At 35.0% G+C, this 25,634-nt stretch overlaps 3 pseudogenes; all 3 read left to right on the forward strand.

Moving 5' to 3' along the window:
• The first annotated feature begins 1,649 nt into the window (after window positions 1-1,649).
• LOC143606325 (LEAF RUST 10 DISEASE-RESISTANCE LOCUS RECEPTOR-LIKE PROTEIN KINASE-like 2.5) lies at window positions 1,650-7,020 on the forward strand (annotated as a pseudogene).
• A 10,968-nt stretch (window positions 7,021-17,988) lies between these two features.
• On the forward strand, window positions 17,989-20,767 carry LOC143606324 (LEAF RUST 10 DISEASE-RESISTANCE LOCUS RECEPTOR-LIKE PROTEIN KINASE-like 2.4 pseudogene; annotated as a pseudogene).
• A 2,160-nt stretch (window positions 20,768-22,927) lies between these two features.
• On the forward strand, window positions 22,928-25,634 carry LOC143606327 (LEAF RUST 10 DISEASE-RESISTANCE LOCUS RECEPTOR-LIKE PROTEIN KINASE-like 2.4; annotated as a pseudogene).

The raw sequence follows: 25,634 nt of genomic DNA on the forward strand, positions 1-25,634 counted from the left end.
TTGGGAATTGAAGTGGTTCATCACAAGAAAGATATTGCCTTATCATAAAGAAAATATATTCTAGATGTCCTTCACCGTTTCGGCTTGTCTGCTTGCAAACTAGTGAATACGCCAATGAGCACATCCCAAGTGTTGACCATTGATGATAGTCCACTTCTTTATGATCCAGTAAAGTATCATAATATTGTTGGAGCTTTACAATATGCTACTCTCTCTCTCTCTCTCGTCTGGATATTGCTTTCGTTGTAAATCATGTATGTCAGTTTATGCATGCTCTAACCGAAAATCATTGGTTAGCGATTATACGTATCCTCCGGTGCCTAAAGGGAACTGCATATTTTGGTCTCTTTATATGTCATACTTCGGGTTCCACCTTGCAAGTTTTTACTGATGCTCATTGGTAAAATGTTGCAGCTTCACCAGATTCAGATTGGGCAGGTTGCCCAGTTGACAAGCGATCCACGGAGGGTTTGCCATATATCTAGGATCTAATCTTGTCTCCTGGTCTGCACGTAAACAACTAACTGTTTCAAGGTCTTCAACTGAATCTGAGTACAAAGCGCTTGCTGATACAGTGGCAGAGTTAATGTGGTTACGATCTCCCTGACATGAACTAGGCGCTTCAGTGAACACATCCCCTACACTTTTTTGTGACAATCTAGGGGCCACATACCTCTCAAAAAATCCTATATTTCATGCACGTACAAAACATGTAGAAGTGGATTTCCGCTTTGTGTTGTGAACAAGTGACTCAAGGTCAACTACATGTTCAACTCATCTCTACAAATGATCAGATTTCGGATGTTTTCACAAAGCCTTTACCATCTCAATGGTTCCTATCTCTAAGGTCCAAGTTGCAGGTTGTTTCCCGCCCTCAACTTGCGGGGGAATGTTGAACCAATGTTTGTTATGTTTATTATAGTTAGAGGGTTGAATATGTAATATGCTGGTCTTTATATAGATTAGTTCCTGTAACCCCTATTCCTCATTCAATAATAAACAATCTTTCGGTTCAACTAATTATATGGTAAGCTAGAATTGGTAGCTAAAGAATCAACACCCAATGATCATGATCCTACTTCCATTAATTAGATCTCATCGCTTCCTCCGGAGCCAAGAATCTTGATCATACGACATACGCGTAGACTATTTAACAATGTATTAATCAGTATATTATTTATCCTTAAAATAAGAGTGCCGGTCTAAAGTAAAAAAGAAGATTGATAACTTTATAAATAAGTTGAGAAAAACTAGTTAAATAAGCTATATTAAGTTATTCGGATTAAACATACATGACAAAAGATTATAAATATTAAACTTTATACATCGCTTTACTTAAAATACTTATTCTATATTATATTATTTTACATAAACCACATAGACAACAACATCAATCGTACCCGGGAATTCTCACAAATAGCAAAGGCTATTGATAGGGTCTAGGGAGGGTATGATGTAGGGTTACCTTATCTCTATCCATAAAGATAGAGAGGTTGCTTCCAAAGAGACACTTAATATAAAAAATTAAATAAATATTAAGCCAATATGATGATTAGAGATTAGACTCTTAAACCACCCTCCTTTGTGCCTCATTCAATGACCATTGTTGATCATCATTCCTAGTTTCCTCCCAAAATGCCCATATCACCATGAAACCCCGTCTAGACCCAAATCCCACCCTATTCACTATAACAGTGGTTCTAGCCACCGCTATCCATTTCCCAGCCCTCTAGTGCGAGGAAACACAACCATACAATTTATGTCGCCCAACACAGTGTGGAGGGATTGAATTCGAGTATCCTTTTCGGGGTCTAGGCTGACCGGATTAGTGTGGCCACCCGGGTTTTGAGCTAACCTACCAATTTTATGTTCCTGTACTTGTTTTAGATTCAATAGACTATCGGGTCCTAGACACTGATAGCACTAGACATACGATCACTATTGCTAGAAATGATCTTTGAAGCACCATCTGCCGTCCATATCTCCACAACACCACCTATAACCCCAACTTTTTCAATGGCAATAATTTCGGCCATGAGAATGTATCTTTGTACTACGGATGCCAAGAAAATATACTGGTTGGGACATAGATGACTAATAACTGTCGTTATGGGTCTAACTTAACTTCATCAGAACTGTTTGCTTTCTACGAAAGTGGAGGTAGCTCGGGTAATTTTTCGATCTCATATATTCATATTTCGTTCAGATTGTGAAAATATTAATCATTTATATGAATAATATTCAGAAATTAGTTGCTTAGAATTGACCAAAACTCGACTACCACTAGACCCACCCGCTTAATAAGTTTACCACTTAAATGATATATTATAACTGTGATGGATGACAATTAGAATGTATTAAAACGTACCGTGAAAGATGACCATTAGTAAATATTAAAAATGTGAAAGTTGACCGGTAAGAAAATATCATTCGTTTCCACCTACATTATTCATTTGTCATTTCCCCCCAGCAATCATCTCCTTTCAAGTTCATTAATCGTTGGTTGAAGCAACTGTAATCCTTTTGCTGGTCATCTGGAGCAACAAAATTCGGCCATACAATATATCACCAGCGGAGACATTGAATTTAGGTGTCCTTTTTGTGGGTTAGGCTGGCGAGATTGTTGTGATTTGTGGCCACCTATAATTTCAGCTAACCTGCCAAACTAATGTTCCCGAGCTCGTTTAATCAGGCTCTAAATACTGTAGCAGTACACACACAAACCCTAATATAATGTAGTTTGATCATATGATAAGAGATTTGGTTCATACAAACTCTCCCAATCTCCATACTGATTATTGCACTAAATCTGAGTTTTATCCGGTCAAAACAATTAGAAACCAACAAATAGTTTTGATCTGAAAGTGTTTCACGACTCTCAAATTTTCCAAAGATATTCGATTTACAGAAATTCTTCAACATTAAATAGGTTTTAAGTTATTCAGATTAAACATGACAAAAGATTACAAATATTAAAATTTATAGATTTGCTTTATTAATATACTCAGGGCCGTCTCCGAGAATTACATACCTCAGCCGAGCCAAAATAAAAAAAGCCCGTAGCCCTTAAGGAAAAAAATTTATTTGCTAATATACATGGATAAAATTTTTATCGATTGATTTATTATAGGCAGAAACCATTCTGAGCATGAAATTATCTCCTAAACCATTACAAATAACCTTATATTTAACACCAAAAAACATATATATGTAATATGTATAAAAAAGATTGTGCCCCCCAAAACTTATGTGCCCCGGTCGATGGTGCGGCTCGCACACCCTCCAAGCCTCCCCTGAATATACTTATTAATTTGTAATGATAAAAACACATTAAGTAAATATATACTTATTCGATAATTATATTATTTTATAATGATAAAAACACATTAAGTAAATATAAAACTAAAAAAGAAATTTTAGAAAATTATATTAAGCCAATCCGACAAGTAATTAGACTTTTATGTTTTATTAAGTTGACCGGGCCTCGAGTCGATAATTATTGGCAACGATTTATTAATTTGTAGGTAAAAAAAGTTGACCACATTAGAAAAATGAAAAATGAATAGACTTGTTCCACGTTTAGTTTTTCCTAACCACCCTCCTTTGTAATGCATTCATTGACCATTGTTCATCATCATTCCTAGTTTCCTCTCAAACTGCCCCGACCACCATGAAACCCCGTCTAGACCCGAGCCCCTCCGTATTCACCATAACACTGGCTCTAGCCACCCTCATTCTTTTCCCAGCCATCCGGTGCCAGGATACTCTATCATACGATTCATGTGGCCGGCCCGGTGTGGAGGCGAAGACTTCGAGTATCCTTTTTAGGGATTTGGCCGGCCGCAGCATTGCGGCCACCCAAGTTTTCAGCTAACCTGCCAATCTAATGTTCCTTTGCTCGTTTCAGATTCAGTAGATTATCGGGTCCTTGGCACTGATAGCGGTACACATACGATCACTATTGCTAGAAATTATCTGTGGGACACCATTTGCCCTCAAGATCTCCGCAACACCACCTATAACTCCACGCTTTTTAACGGCAATAATTTCAGCCAGGAGAATGTATCTCTGTTCTATGGATGCCAAGATAATATACCGTTACCCGCAGCTGCTGCTTTTCGGTTCCGTTGTGATGAGAACAGGACTGGGCAGAGTACTGATAGTTATTTCTATAGAACCAGTGCGTTTGTCTCTGAAATTGCAGTCTCTTTGTGCAATGCAACAATTATATCACCATACCAGTGGATCGTGCTAACGCCAATGTTAATTCAGAGGATGATTTGAGGAAAGCCTTGCGGGATGGTTTTAAGCTAGAGTGGTTTGCTAATAACAACGAGTGTGATCAGTGTATGCAGTCTAATGGTAGTTGCGGGTCTAACTCAACTTCACCTGAACTGTTTGCTTGCTATGGAAGTGGAGGTAACTCAATTAAGTGATTTTCTGATCTCCTATATATGTTCATATTTCGGTAAGATTGTGAAAATATTCATCATCTATCTGAACAATATTATGAAAACTGGTTGCTTAGAATTGACCAAAACTCAACTACGGCTAGACCCGGTTCATTTGTTTACCACTTATATGATATATTATAATTGTGATGGATGCCAATTATAAAATACTAAAATTGTGAAAGTTGACAGTCAGGAAATATTAAAAATGTGAAAGTTGACAATTAGAAAATACTAAAACTCAACTACCTACATTATTCGTTTTTCATTTTACCCATCAATCATCGTCCTTTCAAGTTCGTTTATCATCGGTTGTAGCAACAGTAATCCTTTTCCCTGGTCATCCGGGCCCACCAAACTCAGCCATACAATATGTCACCAGTTGGTTCATCTTCAAGTCTTTTATACAATAAGTTCTTAAGGAAGAAGAAAGAAACAGAAGTAGGTGAAATCCTAATGATATGCCTTAACAAACTCTTCATACTTTAGACCATATATATTAGGTTTAAAACATTAAATTCCATGTAGCTAGGGAAAAGCTACAATAAAGCATTCACCAAGCAATGCAAAGTTGCAAACTATCATATAATCAGGTCCATAGATATGACTTAAAAATGGTGTGGGATGAAAGTATTGGCCTATAAGGTTGAATGGTTTAGTTTTTAATCACTCCTGGTGGAGTCACTAAAATTACATATACATTTCTTAAGGTTCATGGTCTTATATGATAATGAACTAACCTATGACTTTACCTTCTTTTCAAACAGGATCAAAGGGAACTAACTTGAAGCTAATAATAGGTAAGCAGACAGACTTTTATCTATGTTGAGGTGTTTGATTAAGCAGACGTTAGTGAAAAGCTGTAGTTTCAAAATAGCAATGTACCCTTCGTTTCTGAATGAACCAAGACAGAAACAAAGCTCGTAATATTTAAATGGGTCTAACTATCCACTAAACGTATTGTGTAGGCATTACATGCAGCATTACAGGAATTTTGCTCCTGCTATTTGTGATACTATATCGAAAATTGAAGTTGCGTTTAGCTCCAAAAGAACCCGAATCTGCAAATCAACAAGTAGAAATATTCATAAAGACCTACGGAAGTTGGGCACCAAAAAGATATGAGTTTTCAGAAATCAAGAAAATGACAAACTCATTCCAAGAAAAACTAGGACAAGGAGGGTATGGAAGTGTTTACAAAGGAGAATTACAGTTGCAGTGAAGCTTTTGAGTGAAGCAACAGGAAATAGAGAAGATTTTATTAATGAAGTTGCTAGCATTAGTAGAACTTCTCATGTCAACGTAGTCACTCTTCTAGGTTTCTGCTTCAACGGAAATAAAAGAGCCCTGTTGTATGAGTTCATGCCAAATGGATCATTGGATAAATTTTTACGTTGTGACGGCTCTCATTTAGACTGGAATACATTGTTTCAAATTGCAAAAGGGATTGCTAGAGGTCTGGAGTACCTACATAGAGGTTGCAACACAAGAATTGTGCACTTTGATATAAAGCCTCACAACATTCTATTGAATGAAGAATTTGTCCCAAAAATATCTGATTTCGGGTTGGCTAAGTTGTGCAAGACGAAAGAAAGTATTGTGTCGGTAATGGGTGCAAGAGGTACTGCCGGATACATGGCCCCTGAAGTATTTTTCAAGAGTCTTGGAGGTGCATCTCACAAATCAGATGTCTATAGCTACGGGATGATGGTTCTTGAAATGACTGGTGTGCGTAAGCGTATTAATGTCGGCACCACAAGTACAAGTGAAGCATACTTTCCAGATTGGATATACAAGCAAGTAGAAGTTGGAGGCAATTTAGGGGACTATGGGGTGACAACCGAAGAGGAAGAGGAATTAGCTAGGAAGATGATGATGGTGGGTCTTTGGTGCATTCAGTCTAATCCATCAGATCGGCCATCCATAAGTAAAGTTGTGGAGATGTTAGAAGGACGCGTTGAGTCATTGGAAGTGCCACCTAGACGCTTTGAGTCATCTCCCCCGAGGCCTTTCCAAGACATTGGGTTCATCCAGAGTTCAAGCAATGAGCGAGACTAAACGACGCAAGGAATAGTTTCTCTACCCAATTCACATGAAGCAAGCTAGTGAACTAGCACAACCTACACTTTAGCTTTATAGGACGACTTTCAAATTCAGTTGGAAAAATTTTTTGTGACTAGCAAATTTTGCTGGAGAAAACTTTTAGCAAATGTTGTGTAACATACATTTAATTAGTACTACTTCACATCCTACACCGGTTTTACTTAAGAAAAAAAGATGGAGGAAATCATTTCACTATATTTAACTACTAAATTAACATGATAATAATCATCATTCAATAGAGACACATATGTAAATATGTCATAAAACTATGATATTACAATCGAAGAAAAAGGCATAAATATGTGAGCATGTTAACCTATTTAGCCCAATTAGTTAAATGTGTTAGGCATGTTAGAAAACAAGTTAAGTGGGTTGAATTGTTTAGACACATTTGTAAGCGTGCCGATATGTTTATGACACACACTCGTTTACTCAAAAATTAGCATGTTTAAATTTGTGTTATAACTTATATTATACTAATTAATGACCTGCAGGTGTTGCAACGCAAATAACATAAACACAAAGTTATTCACTCCGGCCACCATTAGTTGCTCTAGCCCGAGGGTTGTCTAGCGGCTCTAGCCCCACCCGTTTTAAGCGGGTTGTGTCTATGACTTGTCATGGCGTACTTGGTTTCCACATAATTAACCATATCACTTTTCTAAAAAAGAACTACTCATATGTTAACGCGAATCATCCAAACTTGCAATAATGCCTACCTTCCTACTTGTCATCATAGGCAACCGTGATCTCATTATGTGAAAGTTGATGGAGTTGTAGCTGCTTTGCTATGCTTTTACACCTGTGTACTATCATGCTATCAAGGGCCGGCCCATAGGAGGTGGCGGGGTGGTCGATGGCCACAGGCCCGACACCCCGTTAGACCCGAAATTTTTTTTAAAAAAATATATATATTTATTTTTATTAAAAACAATATGTATATTTAATGTTTACACCTTATTACATGACCACTAGCTTAATCTAGTGGCAAAGAGGTATTACTCTCAACCAAAATGTATGGGTACATGTTTAATCATATTTTTATACAAAAAAATTTTACACGACCCAAATTATAACCAAATAAACCTATATAAAAATATAATTATTTAAACCAACAAGATATTCCTTTTTAATTAAGGCCCAAAAAAATTTCGCTTTCAACCCAAAAATAATTTTGCTTTCTCGAAACCGGGACTAATGCTATCATTGATCTTCATCCAATTACTATTTACCTAATTCTCTTCACTGCAAATAAAATTAACTCAAAATATCATATACAACAAACACAATATATTAAAAATTTTGCTTTTATTAATTAAACACTAATTTACCTCTTTGCCCCCAAAAAATATTAAACCCCAACCGTCCACCATTTATGAAACGTTGCCAAATTTCACCCCAAGCAATGTTATTATTAGGCATCTATATAAGGAAATTATTTTGTCTAAATTTATATAATCATGCTCGCTTTTGTACCCGTGTATTACACGGGACTTTTCAAATAATAAAAATTAATAAAATCCGTTATTTGAAATAAATACACAAAACTAAAGATAAAAAAAGAAACGAAATGTATATTAAATACACAAAATTAAAGATGAAAAAGAAATGAAATGTATATTAGAAACAATAATAAGTCTGAAGTTTCTTACAAATGTGAGAAAATCTCTTGATATATAACATGTTTAGTTTTATCACAAGTATCCATTCATCGTTCAATATCAAAAGTTTAATACCATGTATGTTGGTTACTTTGGCGGAACAAGCCAACCCTGAAAAAAGATTGTCCTTAACTCTTGTTAATTGTCATAGCAAAATATATATATTATTAGATCAAAATTAGCGGCCATTTACCTCCCATTTTGTTAAGCATCCACTAGTTTCATATTTTAGTTAATGTTGTTATAATTTATAATTAAGATTGATTGATTAACAGAAAAAAGGAAATTATAGTGTAAAATTTTTGAAAATAAGAACACTATACAATAAATTCCAATAATATAAAACTTATAGCGTGTTATAGTTAAAGACACGATTGTTAAGCTCCTTTGGGCATCTAATAATGGCATTAATTAGGGGTGAGCAATAATCGAATCGTTAACCGGAACCGAACCGAAAACCGATGAAACCGAATCGATATAACCGAAAAACCGAATTAACTAAAATTAACCGAACTGAACCGAACTCTTTATTTTTTAATATTTTCAAGCCTTTTTTCTTCTATTTCATATATTATATGTATTAACAGTTTAATACTATCATTTTCATGTATTTATATCTCCATTTCATGTACTACTATCTCAATTTCATATATTTATAACTTCATTTCATGTAGTTATGCATTCATTTCATGTACTTAAACATTTATTTCATGTATTTTTAAGCAAAATTTTAGCCCAAGATTGATACTGGTTATTAACCGAAATTAACCGAACCGATAACCGATCGGTTCGGTTGGTTTAATGCTAATAACCGAACCGAACCGAACCGTGCACACCCCTAGCATTAATAATAATCATTGATTTTGATTAGTAACAAATTAAATATGTTTACCATCTCATATTTATTAAAATTCAAATTCCGAAAAGACATATATCAAAATAAAATTATATAGTTATAGTTAGTGCAATCATGACTTTATTTAAACGTCTTAAAATTAATTTAAACTCATTCTACAAAATAGTATTTAGTATTTACCATGATAAAATCTAGATTTTTGTTTAATTAATCCCATAATTTAAGCAATTTTCAAAAAGAGAAAAAATGTCATTTAGCATTTTCAAATTTACTGCTACTATCTTATCCTAATTGTATATACCAGTATACCCCTAACATTTTAACAGTCTCATAATTATATATATGACTAACGTTTTAAAATAAATTTGGTAAAAAAATAAATGATAAAATTTGTAATTTTTAAAAATCAAATGGCTTGATAATAACTTATATTAGTATTATATTTTGGAAAGTTATTTTAATATATTTATAATGTGTTTATTGAAAAATTTTTGATAAGAAATGTTTTGAAATTTGAAAATAAATGACGTTATATACTTATACAGTATTATACTTTAAAAATTGTTAAATTGTTATCTTGAGAATAGATAATAGAGTTGGAACAGTATTCTCGCAACGATGAAAGAATAAAACATGCTACATTTTGTAAATAACTTATTATCCACCATTTTGGTGGACAATAAATTTAGAAAACAAACCCAAAATCTGAATCCCTTAATTAAGGATATGTAATTAATTTTGTATTAATTGGATATATTAATAGTATATTTTTATATATGGGAAATTGTATTAGTTTTAAACACCCACAATAATTCTAGAGTTTCATATATATGACCTTTTTAAAATATATTTTATCAAATCTTTCACATTAATATAATTTGACTACTAAACAACACTTTTTAACACTTTTAGAATTTTATAAATTGAAACTTATATAAATAATAATAGTATATTAAGGTGAGTTAACCTTATCACATTCATACCCCATTAATTTAAAATGAGTTGGTCATATGAAATAAAACCTTTTCTTTTCATAATTTGAGATGTAACACTTTAAAATTAATTGGTAGTTACAACCACGGTATTTAGAACTATATAAACAATTAAATAAGTTATAAAAAGAATATACAAAAACAAAAAATATCAGACATAACACAATATTACGTCCAAATAAATCGAGAGCATAACGAAATGCATATGTTAAAATGTATGAAAAAGAGGCTAAAATCCAACCATATATGTGACTTGGAAGACTATCAATGTTTGTCACGATCTCTAAACACAAAAAGGTCATGCAGGCCAGACAACTTCACTACCATCAGGCTTGAAAACGCTAATGAGGAGTGCTTGATCCTTAATACTCTAAACAAATTAAAAAAAGCTTCCGGATGTCAATATTTTAATATTGTTATTGAGAGTAGGGATTCAATGTGATAATTAAACTAATTAAATCCATTATGCATTTTTAGTAATAAAGAAATTAAAATTTGATTAAAAATAATCATAGCAGAATATTGTGATTGAACCAAATATGATTACAATGAAGTGTTAAACACGATTTGAAAGTGTAAAGCGGATAGCTACCCGCAAATAGAGAAATCTTGATGAGTGATACGTAAGTTTCTTCATGTAACTGATATAAACTTCATATAATCCAAGAATATATCCGATAATCATATTATTAAAAACCGATTTAAAAATTCGTCAAATAATTAGCATATGAATATGGTTACCTGAATCATATAATCATTAACCATAAAATCGATTGTAAACTTCAAAAAATATATCTGATAATCGATAATTATATAATTGATAGCCTTAAAATCGATTATAAAATTCGTAGGATTATAAACATATGGTTACCTAGAAAGAAAGGAAAAAAATGATTGAAAATGACTTCATAAAATGGCTGAGCAAAAGAGAGAGGCGAGATACCTAAACCCTAAAGAGTTATAATATTAATAAAAATAAAGAAAACCCAATAATATATCCAGTTAGGGGCATCTCCAATGGTGCCTACATGCCACCATTTCAAAGTTTCAAACCAAGACAATAAAGCAATAACATCATGTAACATCCTAAAATTTATAATGTTGAATAAAGAAAGTTACGTTTAGTGATTTCGCGTTATTAATTAATTAATATCGAGTAAAGAACAGATCATGGACTTAGATTAATTGAGATGGGTTAAATGAGAATGGGCCTTAGGTCCATGGGCTTTAAGGGATATAAATATCCCCTAAACCAACCTAAAACCCTAAACCCTCATTTCATTTCCATCATAATCTCTACACACTCCAAACACACACACACACACCATAAACGAGCAAGACCCGAGAGAGAGTAAACGTTAGTTGGTTTTAGATCTTATTACATGAGATCTAGAGTGCATAAATAAGCTAACCAAGATCGAACGAGCGCTAAAGGTATGTTCTTGACCTTTAAAGTTTACGTTTTATTGAACGTTTAGCCTTTTGAATGTCCTTAAGCTTAAGATCCAAGCTTTATAGTATATACGGGATATATATACGACCGAAAATGGTTAGGGAACGTTAGTGGGTGATGTCGAACCATAACAAGGGTATTAAAATCGCCAAAATGCTTGATAAAAACCAAACACGTAGCTGAACTGGGCAACTTCGCCTGCGAACTGCGCAACTTCGCCTGCAAAAGCTTAACTTCGCCTTCAAAGCTTAACTTCGCCCACGGCCAAGTTCGCCTAACTGGTAACTTTGCCTAAGGCCAAGTTCGCCTAATTGATAACTTCGCCTACAACCAAGTTCGCCTAACTGGTAACTTCGCCTAAGGCCAAGTTCGCCTAATTGATAACTTCGCCTAAGGCCAAGTTCGCCTAATTGATAACTTCGCCTACGGCCAAGTTCGCTTAAGGTTTAACTTCGCCTAAAGCTAAGTTCGCTTAGAAAATAAATTAAAAACCTAATGGAAAATGTGTTAAGACAGTTAATGTAAATAAAATTTTTCCAAGCTGACCTGGCAGCTCGACCCCAGCCAGGGGCTCTGCCCCTTGGACCCTGCTAGGGGCTGCCGCCCCTAGACCCCGCTGCCAAGGGCGCTGCCCCCGGACCCCCGTTCGTTGTGGGTCATATAAAGATAGAAATACAACATGAGTAGTAGTAGTTAATTGATACGTGTAAATATTATACAGTTAGCTGTGCACAGCTCAAGAAGGGAATAACTATTAACGGAGAGCGTAACAGGATTCAGGTGAGTTTCTAGCCCCATTTATGTGTTATGTTTTCGGGGCTGTGTGCATACTCAATATGTTTGTTAATACGCTTATCCTAAGAGATAAGTGTATGCCTTATGTGGATAATGTGAAATGTATGAATGATTGCTTGATGGTACGTGAACGATCTTCGGATATTGCACGTACTGTCAGGTTGTAACGCTATGTATAAGGTAAGTATGATATGTATGCTTATATGTATGAACGTGATAAAGTTAATAAAAGAAGGAAATGATGGTTGTATGGTTACGAAAAGGGTAACGAGCCCTAATAATACTCGAGGTATGATGTATGGTTGTATGGTAACGAAGAGGGAATCGAACACTACTAATATTCGAGAACTAGGGAACCGAACCCTACTAATATTCGAGGAAAGAGGGTACCGAGCCCTAATAATACTCAAGGAAGGAGGGTACCGAGCCCTAATAATACTCGAGGAAGGAGGGTACCGAGCCCTAATAATACTCGAGGAATGTAGGGCGTAATGCTCTTTATAACGTAAGATATGAAAGTAAGTTAATACAAAAGAAAGTATGAAAGTATGAATGAAAGAATATAAGTTTATGTGTATTGTATAATGTATGATTAACTAGAACTCACTCAGCGTAGCTGACTTTTAGTATGCACGCAGGTGAGTAGGATGAGGCAGCTCGCTTGAGGAGACACGTGGCACTGAATAAGAGGCTGGCATCAGAAGAATCAAGACGTTTAAGTTTAATGTTTCGTTTATTTTGAAAGACAAATGATGTTTTAAGACAAGATGTGTTTTGTTATGAAATGTTTTATGAAAGCTTTTATATTCCGCGAATGTTTTAATTAACTCTGATATTTAGAACTGCGTTTATGAGTAAATCCAACACGAAAGTATGGCTACCGGTAACGGGGCCTTACAAATCATTGGAGTGGTACTTTCAAACACAAGTAGTCTGTGTTTACGAAACTCTTCAAAGTGGGTCCAGCTGAATTCATATCAATATTAAATAAAATAAAAGGCTTGAATGTTTCTCTTTCTTTAATAAATTATAATATTAATCAATATTAAATTAAGTATAGGTGGGTATATGTATATTTCTATTGGTGAACAAAAAATCACTATTGGCAAGAATGGTTCATAGCTAATTGTTTGTTTGTTTGTTTTAATTTTATAAGTTTATAGAATTTAATATTCTAACATACATACAAAATATAGAATAATTATTTTCAAAAGATATGACTTGATATAGATTGAATAAATGAAAAAAAGGTTATGAGGTGGCGGTTTAAAACAAGAACCACTAGAGGATAAATGAAAGTTTTTGTATGTTGGTTTGAAATCCGATATGGTATGTTGAGTTGGCAGTTTGAAACAAGGACCAGTGTGTTGCATTATGGATGCTCTTACAAGTTACAACCCATGGGTCATATTGTCACACCCCAACCTACGGCGGAAATGCCGGGGCGTGAACTAATTGTCACAGCTCTCAAGGTTACTATCATGCAACATTATTTATATGACAATATCTATTAATTAGATTAAGTTTACAAATAAATTAAATACAAACAAATACATAAACTATAATCATACAACATTACAACTTATATCACAAATGATCTTGATTAATTATTTTCTAACTTAAATTTTTCACTAGGTCTTCACCAACCTGCATTAACTTTCTATGATAACCTGCATATGCGTATAAAATAGAGTTATGTCAATAACACATGTTGAGTGAGCAACACACCGGTTTAAATGTACATATAGGATATATATAAAAATAAGTAATTGCAACAAGTCATATAAGAATAGCAAATTAACCAAATGAGCAAGTATAACTGAGATGTCGAGAAGCACAAAGGCTAACGAATGACGTATGATCATATTAGACTGAGATTATGTTGGACCTTTCCGAATACGAAAGCATACAAAGCAAAGTTCGTTATTAAGAGAAAGCAAAGTTCGTTATGAAAATACATAACTGTAACAAATTTTATACCATATTATATCTAGATTCAAACTTGTAGATAAACATTCATGTTTAAATTCTTTAGTCCATAAAATAATATAATAAAGAAAAGTTCGTTATCAAGAGAAAGAAAAGTAATTTTAAGAAACACAGCCACACACGTGGTTCTTGCTATTGTCGTTTCCCAACACCTATTATCTCTTTGCTGCATCATTTCTATTGTCAGCAGACTCACCCATCATCTACGATTAACGTCACCGCCTGAGGTTCGACAACGGCGAAATCACCAGCATCTTTAAGTGGACAACGAGTACAACAAACTGAAAGTGAAATTGGTTGTTTTGGAGACAGATCTGTCGCCGAAATACTAGACTTCTTGCTTGACATTCGAGGCTCTAAGTAAGTCGATAAGGTAAATAATCAAATTCTAGGTTTGATTATGTCGATTTACATGACTAGATTTATTTATGTGCAGGTAAAAGATGATGCTGAATTGAAGGCTCTAACGCTGCCTGTTATGAATGTGCCGGAGGAGGTTTCATCACCATCGTTGCTTGATTATCTGATCTCAGGTTAACATGTTATGATTTTTGGATTTAAACTGGATTATTAGGTTTTTATATTTCTGTTTATGATGCTTTTGAATTACATCTTTTAGCATATCATTGTTCTTTACTGGTCGTTTTGCACTCTCATTGGTTTTTTTAGGTATTTGTTTCCTCATTGTTCTCTGTTGATGATGAAGGATTCTTATTCGTTGCGGGTCGGTTAAAATACTTCTTGGAAAAGTCAGCAGCATATTCATATTAGTTGTAAGTTGGACACATGTCTTTGCATATGTTGAATGCATTGATGTTCTTCCGTAAACTTTGCATTATTTAAAATCTGTGTGTTGAGGCGCGGCGCGGCGCGGCGCGGGTAAAGAAACTTGTTATTTATTAATAATAATAACAATAGCTTTGAACCAGAAAATAATAATAATAATAATACCTACTGACTCAATTTATTAAAGTGGCAAAATACTTACATAATACACTTTTCAAGATGAACTCAATTCCAAATACCAGTATAAAATAATAACTTCTATCATTCTCCCAACAAAAAACCTTATAAACCATACCCAAAACCCAAGTTGATAGTATAGTGTTGTTTACCTCGAATAGTGGTTGTTAAAGATGGTGGACTCGTCGGAGAACCAACAACGACGGCACACACAATTGGGAGTAGAGGTAGACTTTGAGAAAGAGGAAGGTAGGTTTGCGAGAGACGGGTGTTCGATCTGGGTAAATTAAATTAGATTTGCGAAAAGGTCCCTGATATTACAAAGTGGATACATAATAGGATGAAAGCATGGTTTAGGGTAAAAATTGAATATAATTAAAAGTTATTTTATATAGGATGAAAGCATGGTTTAGGGTAAAAATTGAATATAATTAAAAGTTATTTTATATATATTAATTAAATATAATAAACAAATATCAATACAATAACATTACTTGAATAAGGCGATATTTCTTGGTAAAATTTTTCGAATTTTGAAATGGGTCGGGTTTTAATACACATACAGTTTTCGAAAGATCCGAGTTACACATATAAACTAAGCCCATGACCCATGAATAGCATGGATCAAGGAGAGTGGAGATTAGAAAATAGGAGGAAAGTCAAAAGCTATGAATAAATGTAGTTATGACACATATCTTTTAGTATTTTGGTTTATTACTTTATTAGTATAGTTAGATTATATTAACACTTCAAATTTAACGCAAGAGAACTTCCCAATATTTGAAATTACTATCATATTCAACTATTAGTTTTGTTAGACGCAAAATACTTGGTGAGTTACATGATTTATACATTTATCAAAGTTATATACTAAGGGTATATACAACGTTTTAAATATGACATATTTGTAGAAATTTCAGTACACTTTATGATGATACATGTAACTTATCTCTTCTATAGGGGACACAAAAGATTAAACATAGGTAAAACCGTAAAACTGAAAAGGTGGTGCAGATTTTGGCAATCACACCAGGTCGGTCAATACAAATTTATCAACAAAAACAACCCCCCCCCCCCCCCCCCTTTAATTTACAGCGTCAACAATTTAAAATGTTTGTGTTGTATTGTGAGCTAGATTGGGCAGCTAAAGAATCAACACCCACTTATCATGATCCTACTTCCATCAATCAGCTCGCATTCTATTTTCGCCGCTGATTTCTTGATTCGGTGGTGATCCTAGCCATTGCCATATGTTTCCCAGTCCTCCAAAGCCAAGAACTTTATATGATCATAAGGCATACGCGAAGACGTACTATTCAACAACGTATTAATCACTATATTCTTTATCCTTAAACTAATGAATGCATCACTCTAAAACTAAAAAAGAACTAAAGAAGATTAATAATTCAAAAAATAAGTTAAGAAAAACTAGTTAAATAAGTTATATTCAGATTAAACATGACACAAGATTTCAAATATCAATATTTATAAATCGCTTTATTTAAAATACTTATTCTATATTTTGTGTTATTGATTGATAATAATAAAAATGAATTAAGTAAACACCATGGGTTAGAAGGATTTGAGAGAACCTGAGTTAAAATCTTACATACGACAATAATTAAACGAAAATCACCATTCAAGAATAAATTAAATAAAAAACTTGAAATTAAATTAGAAAATATTAGGATATTAAGCCAGTCCGACAAGAAATTTGAGCTTTAAGTTTTTATTAAGTTGGCCGGGCCTAAATAAGACGAGTCCATAATTATTAGATACGTGTTATTCGTTGGTAATGAAAGTTGACGACCGGAAAAAATGGAAAATCAATAAACTTGTTTCACATCTAAATATTCCATAAACCACCCTCCTTCGAATGCCCCCAAGCTAGACAACCTAAACTACGATTTCATACCAGTTTTAAAAATTAGTTCTCAAATATTTGATCTTATTCATGTTGATCTTATTCATACTTCTCAAATACTTATGCTATATATGGATGCTAGTTATAGCATACGAATGCTACATATGAAGCTCAAGGCTCTCCCGCAAGCTTAAAAGTGTTGTATTTAATCGTGTTATGTAGCTAGTAGTTCGAGTTGGTTAATGAGTTCCTGTAAATTACCAAATTCACTTTCTTCTCAAGTTTACAAACATGGAGCACGAGATTATCAAATATCAAATATGTTCAAACAAATCTGTACTAGCTTTACAAAATCAAATGATCAAAGAATGGGACCCGGTAACTTGACTTGTTCATATATAGTAATCTAGAGGTGTTTATATTTAGTCTTGATATCGATTAAACTACTAAAATGCGTCGATGTCAGTAGAAGAAAAAAAAGTGTTAATAAGTCTTGGTAGTGGTTGGTAATCACATCATCCTCATAAAGTTGAACCCAACTTGGTATTAACTAGCTAACTGCTTTGGAGGGTTACAATTACAAATTTGTATAAGATGATTTATATATTATTAATAGGCCTACTCTCAAGAGCCCCCATCTGGCAATCCTTTTGTTGAAGGGTAGAAAATACAATATAAATCCAAGTCCATCAAGACAAATTTATCAACATCACACTCATTTTTTTCTTTTATAGAAGTCTCACACAAATCTAAACGTTTAATAAGTAATAAGCAAACAGTCAACATTCCTTATTCATAGTTGTATTAATCAGCTACCCTGCTATTCCATTGCTTCCTTCTTGATCAAGGAATTGAACCACCATGACCATGAAATCTCATGTCCACTTAAACTCAACCGTCCTTACTTTGGTGGTGATCCTAGTAATCACCATATGTTTCCCAGTCCTTTGGGGCCAGGAAATCTTTCCATATGATATATGTGGCCAATCGGTTCGGTGTGACCACATTGAATTCAGTTATCCATTCTGGGGGTTAGGCCGCCCGGTTTATTGTGGCCACCCGGGTTTTCAGGTAACCTGCCAATCTAATGTTCCCGTGCTCGTTTCAGAATCAATAGACTATCGAATCTTAAATATTAGTAGCAGTACACAGATTATCACTGTTGCTAGAAAGGATCTGTGGAGCAACATTTGCCCCGAGTATCTACACAACACTACCTACAACTCCACGCTTTTCAACGAAAATAATTTTGGCCAGGAGAATCTATCTCTATACTACAGATGCCAAGATAAGATACCAGAGGCTGCTAATTATCGATTCAGTTGCAATGTGAATAAGACTCAGAGTGATGGTTATTTCCAATATAACCAGTTTGATCTCTCCCAATTTTACCAATTTCTCAGTGCAGTGCAATAATTATATTACTGTACCAGTGGATCGGTCTTCAGCAAATCGAATAGCATCAGTAAGTGCTTCAGAGAGTGATTTAATATCAGCTTTTATGGCTGGTTTTAATCTAAAGTGGATGGCTAATAACGATGATTGTGATAAATGTATTCAATCAAATGGTCATTGTGGGTCTAACTCAACTTCACCTGAGTTGTTTGCTTGCTACTGTCCTAGGGGAAATTTCTCATTAACTTGTGACGATAAAAAAGAAAGTGGAGGTAAGTGAATTTCTGAATTGGTAGGCTCATGCTTTAGTTAGATGGCTCTAGGGATTCGAATTGATGACACAAACCTAACACAAAATTCGCGGTTTTTGTTTAGTTACCTGAGTCAACCAGGTGAATTTGTTGGTTGACCAATTTAAGCCCGTTTATTTTTATAATTTGAAGAACTATATACATGAAAATTACAAAAAAAAAATAAATTTAAATTTCCAAGTTTTGGCGCATTTTTTTAATTTTAGAGAACTAATATCCAAAAATAAAATAAAATATTTTAGTTCAACGGGTCAGGGTTGTTGGTGTTCTACATCATGCATTTCACAACTGACACGAGTTTTGGGTTTGTGTTGGGTTCAAGCCACCAACCCATAATATGTCCTATTTAACATCTCCGGCTACTTTGTTCGTACACACGCAGAATGAAGTTGTGGGAACACTCTAATCTGAATTTTATGCTTGTCTATTGTTTAGTAACATATCAAAAGTATTGCATGGTCAGTCTGGCAACGATGTCAGTCCAAGTCAAAATTACCATCGTTCTGTGGTTTGGGGTCACCACTGGTTGAGTCAAATATGCATCATACATTCTTAATGTTCATGGTCTGATACGATTTCACCAACGTCTTTTCCTTTCTTTTTTAAAGCAGGATCCAAGGGAGCTAATTTGAAACTTATAATAGGTAAGTAGCCAAACATTGGTTAAGCACAAATTCTTGAAAGTATTAGTAAGAAAACAGAAGTGTTTCACTCTATTGTTCAAAGTACCAAGACAGAAAGATCTGATTATCCACTAAACGAATTGTGCAGGCATATCATGCAGCATTACAGGAATTATGTTTATGTTGATTGTGATACTCCTACAAAAAATGAGGATACGTGTAAGTCCGAAAGGACCTGAAGGTGAATATAATAAAGTAGAAATATTCATAAGGAACTATGGAAGTTTGGCACCAAAAAGATACAAGTATTCAGAAATCAAGAAAATGACAAACTCATTTCTAGAGAAACTGGGACAAGGAGGTTATGGAAGTGTACACAAAGGACAGTTGCCTAATGGCCATCTAGTTGCAGTGAAACTCTTGAGTGAAGCTACAGGAAAGGGAGAAGATTTCATTAATGAAGTTGTCAGCATCAGTAGAACTTCTCATGTCAACATAGTCACTCTCTTAGGTTTCTGCTTCAAGGAAAAGAAAAGAGCCCTATTGTACGAGTACATGCCAAATGGATCCTTGGATAAGTTTCTACATTGTGATGCCGTTCGTTTGGACTGGAACACACTGTTCCAAATTGCAAAAGGGATTGCAAGAGGTCTAGAGTACTTGCATAGAGGTTGTAATACAAGAATTGTGCACTTTGACATCAAGCCTCATAACATTCTACTGAATGAAGAATTTGTCCCGAAAATATCTGATTTCGGGTTGGCTAAGTTGTGCAAGAAGAAAGAAAGTATTGTGTCTGTAACAGGTGCAAGAGGTACGGCCGGGTACATGGCCCCTGAAGTATTCCTCAAAAGTCTTTGTGGTGCATCTCACAAATCTGATGTGTATAGCTATGGGATGATGGTTCTTGAAATGGCAGGTGCGCGCAAGCACAATAATGCTAGAAAGACAAGCACAACCGAATCATATTTTCCAGATTGGATATACAAGCAAGTAGAAGTTGGAGGCAACTTAGGGGACAATGGAGTGACAACCGAAGCGGAAGACGAATTAGCTAGGAAGATGATGATGGTGATCCTTTGGTGCATTCAATCTAATCCATCAGATCGGCCATCAATAAGTAAAGTTGTGGAGATGTTAGAAGGAGGCATTGAGTCGTTGCAACTTCCACCTAGACGCTTTGAGTCATCTCCCACAAGGCCTTTCCAAGACATTGGGTCCATGCAGAGTTCAAGCGATGAGTGAGTCTCAACGACGCAAGGAATAGTTTCTCTACCCAATTCTCATGAAGCAAGCTAGTGAACTAGCACAACCTACACTTAAGCATTATAGGACAACTTTCAAATTCAGTTGGAAAATTTGTATGTGACCAAATTATGTTGGAGAAAAGTTTTAACAAATATTGTGTAACATACATTTAATCGGTACTTCACGTGTAGCATACATTTTAATCAATACTTCACATCCTACACCGGTTTTACTTTCTCAAGAGGAAATCATTCCACTGTATTTAACTACTAAATTAACATGATAATAATCATCATTTTATAGAGAGACATATATAAATATGTCATAGAACTGATATTGTGACGAAAAAGTCATAAACATGTAAGCATGCTAACCTATTTAGCCCATTTAGTTAAATGTGTTAGGCATGTTAGAAAACAGATTAAGCGGGTTGAATTGTTTAGACAAATTTGTAATCGTGTCGATATGTTTATGACATGCACTCGTTTACTCCAAAATTAACTTGTTTAAATTCGTGTTATAACTTATATTATACTAATTAATGACCCGCACATGTTACAACGCAAAATACATAAACACATAGTTATTCACCCTGGCCACCATTAGTTGTTCTGGCCCGAGGGGTGTCTAGCCCCACCCATTTTAAGTGGGTTGGGCCTATGACTTGTCATGGCGTACTTGGTTTCCACGTAACTGTCATCATGACCATATCACTTTTCTAAAAAAGAACTACTGATATGTTATGCGACACATCCAAACTTGCAATAATACCTATCTTCCTACTTGTCTATGGTCTAGACTCTAGACAACCGTATCGATCTCAAATGTGAAAGTCAATGTAGTTCTAGCTGCTTTGTTAAGCTTTTACGCCTGTGTACTATCATGCTATCATTGATCTTCATCCAATTACTATTACCTAATTCTCTTCACTGCAAATAAAATTAACTCAAAATATCATATACAACAAACACAATATATTGAAATTTTTGCTTTTATTTAAACACTAATTTACCTCTTTGCCTCCAAAATCTGTTACACCCCAACTATCCACCATTTATGAAACGTTGCTAAGTTTCATCCCAAGCAATGCTATTATTAGGCATCTATATAAAGAAATCGTTTTGTCTGAATTTATATAATCATATTAACACTTCAAATTTCACACAAGAGAATTTCCCAATATTTGAAATTACTATCATATTCAACTATTAGTTTTGTTAGACGCAAAATACTTAGTGAGTTACATGATTTATATACTAAGGGTATATACAACGTTTTAAATATGACATATATGTAGAAATTTCAATACACTTTACAATGATCCATGTAACTTATCTCTTCTATAGGAGACAAAAAAAGATTAAACATAGGTAAAACCGTAAAACTGAAAAGGTGGTGTAGATTTTGGCTCTCACACCAAGTCGGTCAATACAAATTTATCAATAAAAACAACCCCCCTTCTTTAATTTAAAGCGTCGATAATTTAAAACGTTTGTGTTATATCGTGAGCTAGATTTGGCAGCTAAAGAATCAACACCCACTTATCCTGATACTTCCATCAATCAGCTCTCATTCTATTCCACCACTGCTTTCTTGATTTGGTGGTGATCCTAGCCATTGCCATATGTTTCCCAGTCCTCCGGAGCCATGAACTACACATGATCATAAGGAAAACGCGTAGACTATTCAACAACGTATTAATTATCACTATCTTCTTTATCCTTAAACTAATGAATGCATCACTCTAAAACTAAAAGAGAACTAAAGAAGATTAATAAGTCAAGAAATAAGTTAAGAAAAACTAGCTAAATAAGTTAGATTCAGATTAAACATGACACAAGATTTTAAATACCAAAATTTATAAATCACTTTATTTAAAATACTTATATTCTATATATTATATTATTTTATAATGATAAAAATGCATTAAATAAACATCTTGGGTTAGAAGGGTTTGAAAGGACCTGAGTTCAAATCTTACGAAAGATTTCAAGAATAAAGTATATAAAAAGTTAAAAATAAATTAGAAAATATTAGCATATTAAGTCAGTCCGACAAGAAATTTGAGCTTTAAGTTTTATTAAGTTGACCGGGCCTAAATAAGACGAGTCCATAATTATTAGATACGTGTTATTCGTTGGTAATGAAAGTTGACGACCGGAAAAAATGGAAAATCAATAAACTTGTTTCACATCTAAATATTCCATAAACCACCCTCCTTCGTAGTTCATTCCTAGTTTCCTCCCAAACTGCCCTGACCACCATGAAACCCCGTATAAACTCGAGCCCCTCCGTATTTGCCATAACACAGGCTCTAGCCACCCTCATTCTTTTCCCAGCCATCCGGTGCCAGGAAACCCCGCCATACGATTCATGTCGCCCAACGCCATGTGGAGACGATGTATTCGAGTATCCTTTTTGGGGATTTGGCAGGCCAGAATATTGTGGCCACCCAAGTTTTCAGCTAACTTGCGAATCTGATGTTCCTGTGCTCCGTCTAGATTCAGTAGACTATCGGGTCCTAGACACCGATTGCAGTACACGCACGATCACTATTGCCAGAAATGACCTGTGGGACACCATTTGCCCTCAAGATCTCCGCAACACCACCTATAACTCCACGCTTTTTAACGGCAATAACTTCAGCCAGGAGAATGTATCTCTGTTTTAGGGATGCCGAGAAAATGTAGCGCCACTCATGACTGCTGCTTTTCGATTCAGCTGTGATGCGAATAGGACTGGCCAGAGTTATTTCTATAGAACCAGTGCAAATGTCTCCGAAACTGGCAATATCTTGGTGCAGTGCAACAGTTATATCACCGTACCAGTGGATCATGCTAATGCCAATGTTGCCTCAGAGGATGATTTGAGATCGGCCTTGCGGGCTGGTTTCAAGCTAGAGTGGTTTGCCAATAACGACGATTGTGATCAGTGTATTCGGTCTAATGGTCGATGTGGGTATAACTCAACTTCGCCTAAACTGTTTGCTTGCTACAAAAGTACGTGGAGGTAACTCAAGTAATTGATCTTCTAATCTCTCCTCTGTCAATTACGTGTCTGATAGAATGCTTGGTTCCCGTTTTCTCATTAATTAATTCATTTTATGATATGTCTTTGAAATCTATTAGTGTCCGTCGCTGGGAATGCATCCGGTGCTGATTAACGCATCAGGCGTTGATTAGGCATTTGGTAGATTATGGTCGTGATGATAAATTTCATTTTTTTTTTATTTTTTAAATTCCAAATACTTCGAAAAAATTTCACCAACGAAACACACTCTCAAATTCTATTTCTTTTGATAGATTCCATTTCCTTTTAGAAAATTTTCAATTCCAAATCCAATTCATTTGATTAATTCCTATTCCCTAAAAAAAATCGCAAACCGAATGCACCCGTAGAGTTACACATATTTTCCATCTAACTACTCGAGTAGCTTAAAGCAATATGAACAGATTCTGGAGAATTAGTTCTATTTACCCAAGAGGGATCGGTCATTAATCAGCTTCAGTCATAAACGTTTTTTGATGAATAGGTATGGATAACTATGAATCTAACCTTTTCATGAATTCTGGATAATTGCAGGGGATTCAATTAGTACTCTGGGTATTATAGGTGTGCATTTTACTCTCACTAGATACACTAAAATTTATTTTTCACTCACTGTTTCAACTTTCAAGAAACTAAGATTTGATTATTTTTTTATCTTTGAATCCTAGTACTTGCAATCATGGGAGCAGTCGTTGCTGTTGTTGTCATTGGATGTGGAATCTGTGTTTGCCGAAAACAGAGAAAAAGGCGTGTGATTAAAGAACGCGTCCAGGTATTCCGTAATAAGAAGAGGTTGCCGGTTAATCCAAATGGACGAAAAGCTACAAATGATCAAGTAGAAATATTTGTAACTAACTATGAAAATTTGGCATCAAAAATATACAAGTATTCGGAAATTAAGAAAATTACAAACTCATTCCTAGAGAAGCTGGGACAAGGAGGATATGGAAGTGTTTACAAAGGACAATTGCCTGACGAACGTCGAGTTGCAGTTAAGCTCTTGAGTGAAGCAACGGGAAATGGAGAAGATTTCATTAATGAAGTTTCCATCATCGGTAGAACTTCTCATGTCAACATAGTCACTCTTGTAGGTTTCTGCTTCGAGCGAAAGAAAAGAGCCCTTTTATACGAGTACATGCCAAATGGATCTTTGGATAAGTTTCTACGTGGTGACGGCTTTCATTTGGACTGGAGCATGTTGTTCCAAATAGCAAAAGGGATGGCAAGAGGTCTAGAGTACTTGCATAGAGGTTGTAACACAAGAATTGTGCACTTTGACATAAAGCCTCACAACATTCTATTGGACGAAGAATTTGTCCCAAAAATATCTGATTTTGGGTTGGCTAAGTTGTGCAAGATGAAAGAAAGTATTGTATCCGTAATGGGTGCGAGAGGTACTGCCGGATACATGGCCCCTGAAGTATTTTTCAAGAGTCTTGGAGGTGCATCTCACAAATCGGATGTTTATAGTTATGGGATGATGGTTCTTGAAATGACGGGTGCACGTAAGCGCAATTACACTGGCAAGACAAGTACAAGTGAAGCATACTTTCCAGATTGGATATACAAGCAAGTAGAAGTTAGAGGAGATTCAGGGGGCTATGGGGTGTCAACCAAAGACGAAGTGGAATTAGCTAGGAAGATGATCATGGTGGGCCTTTGGTGCATTCAATCTAATCCATTAGATCGGCCATCCATAAGCAAAGTTGTGGAGATGTTAGAAGGAGGCATTGAGTCATTGCAAGTTCCACCTAGACGCTCTGAGTCATCTCCTGCAAGGCTTTTCCAAGGCATTGGATCCATCCAGAGTACAAGCGATGAGCGAGTCTCAACGATGCAAGGAATACTTTCTCTACCCAACTCTCTTGAAGCAAGCTTGTGA

This window comes from Bidens hawaiensis, unplaced genomic scaffold (assembly GCF_021521415.1).
Source record: "Bidens hawaiensis isolate Kalapana, Puna unplaced genomic scaffold, B.hawaiensis_p1.1 tig00074316_1, whole genome shotgun sequence".
NCBI classification, from domain to species: Eukaryota; Viridiplantae; Streptophyta; class Magnoliopsida; order Asterales; family Asteraceae; genus Bidens; species Bidens hawaiensis.